The sequence below is a fragment of the Oryx dammah genome, unplaced genomic scaffold, assembly GCF_014754425.2.
Source record: "Oryx dammah isolate SB20612 unplaced genomic scaffold, SCBI_Odam_1.1 HiC_scaffold_18, whole genome shotgun sequence".
NCBI classification, from domain to species: domain Eukaryota; kingdom Metazoa; phylum Chordata; class Mammalia; order Artiodactyla; family Bovidae; genus Oryx; species Oryx dammah.
The window spans coordinates 3,460,023-3,461,940 of record NW_024070202.1 but is presented as its reverse complement, the minus strand read 5'-3'; the positions used below and the strand labels follow the sequence as shown (position 1 = coordinate 3,461,940).

Here is a 1,918-nt window from a genome sequence, read left to right as displayed (position 1 = left end):
TGTGAAATCACTTTTTAAAAGAAAAACATTATTTTGGTAATTTTAATTAATGCGCTGGAATATAACCATCTTCATGCTGAGGTCAGAGTGTCCTAGGAAGACAAGGATCATGTGGTACTAGAAAAATTCTGCCTGCATGTCCTCCCCCTTCTCTTTCCATTGGAAATATGCATTATCCACAACAGGGTCTAGGCACTCTGGGGAAGTTTGTCTTCTACCTGAGTGAAGACTGTCTCAGCATTGTCAAGCTAATCTTTCTCTCTGCCCAGCAAGAGGGGCCCTGCCCTGAGAGCAGTGCCTTATGTGTTTCTGCTTATTATAAACATTGTCAAAATAAGTTTACCAAATCACACACTTGTGTCCTTTACTGGGTCCAGCTCAGGAGACCCACCTCTCTATGTGCTCTCTCTTTCAGCAGTGTCATAGCTTCAGGGAAAGGCTTTGCTAAGGTTCCATCCCTGCTTCTTTGAAATACAAGGTGACATGTAGCTAGAAGATAGACCACATCTTCTTTCTCCATTCATCACTTGATGGACATTGACTATCATAAATAATTCTGCAATGAACATTGGGGTGTATATCTTTTTCAGTTGTAGTTTTCTTTCAGCAACATGGATGGGCCTACAGATTATCACACAGGGTGAAGTGAGCCAGATGAAGAAAGATGAATATCATATTATTTATATTTAGAATTTTAAAAGTGATTCAAATTAACTTATATACAAAACTGCAACAGACTCACAGACATAGAAAACTTATGGTTACCAAAGGGGGAAAGAAAGAGCGGGATAAATTAGGTTGTTGAGATTAATGTATACCCACTACTGTACATAAAATTGATAAACAACAAGGCCCTACTATATAATACAGTGAGCTCTACTCAGCATCTTGTAATAATCTATGATGGGAGAGAATCTGAGTCACTCTGCCTCACACCTGAAACTAATATAACACTGTAAATCAACTGCACTTCAATTAAAAAAAAAAATAGGCTTTCTTGCAGGTTGGTTGCAGGCCTACAAAGACATGACCACTAGTCCCGTGCACCCATTCTGGCCTCTGGGCCTGAGGCTGGACAACTCTGACTAATAACTGTGCCGCCTGACAGATCCTGGCTGGCCTCTTCTCTGTCTCTGAGTCTCAGTTGTGACCACGTGGCTGCTGTCAGGGTGTGTTTTGGTCGTCTCACTGGAGGCTTCATGGAGACTGTCCCTGTGCTGGTTTGCAATACGTGGGTTCATTCACTTGGTGATTGTATGCTGGTTCAGCCTCTGCTACGTGGACCTTCTTGGAGACTAAACCATCTTATCTCAACTCTGTAAAGAGTATGCCAATGGAGACAGCCAATATGTCCTGAATGATAACTTCATGATATGCATGGAGACCATCACAGTTTCCCTGTGGGGACCACTCAGCCTATGGATGGTGATCACTTTTCTCCACCAGCAACCCCTCCACTTTGTCCTACAGCTTGTGATCTCTGTGGGTCAGGTATATGGAGATGTGCTCTACTTCCTGATGGAGTACCATGATGGGTTCCAGCATGGGGAGCTGGGACACCCACTTGACTTCTGGTTTTACTTTGTCTTCTTGAATGCCCCGTGGCTGGTGCTGCCTGGACTCCTCATACTGGCTTCCATAAAGCAACTTACTCATTCCCAGAGCATACTGGTGCCAAAGCCCCCAAAGCTAAGAGCAAGAAGAACAAAAAGTGATGGACTAGGCTTAAACACTGGCTATTGAGGAACTTTCCACCTACCAGAAGATTCCAATCCTTGCTCCCACAGGTTGGAAGGACAAATTGAATGGACCTGTCAATCTCAGGTTGATGAGTGAGCAGTGGGAAGAAAAGAGCTGTGTGGAGCCACTGTCAGCAGCCAATGGGATAAAGGTACAAGAGAACATAGGAAGTCTGTGA

The 1,918-nt window shown here is 43.7% G+C and overlaps 1 pseudogene; it reads left to right on the top strand.

The window, feature by feature from the left end:
• Positions 1-889: 889 nt before the first annotated feature.
• Positions 890-1,715, top strand: LOC120878261 (annotated as a pseudogene).
• Positions 1,716-1,918: the final 203 nt, after the last annotated feature.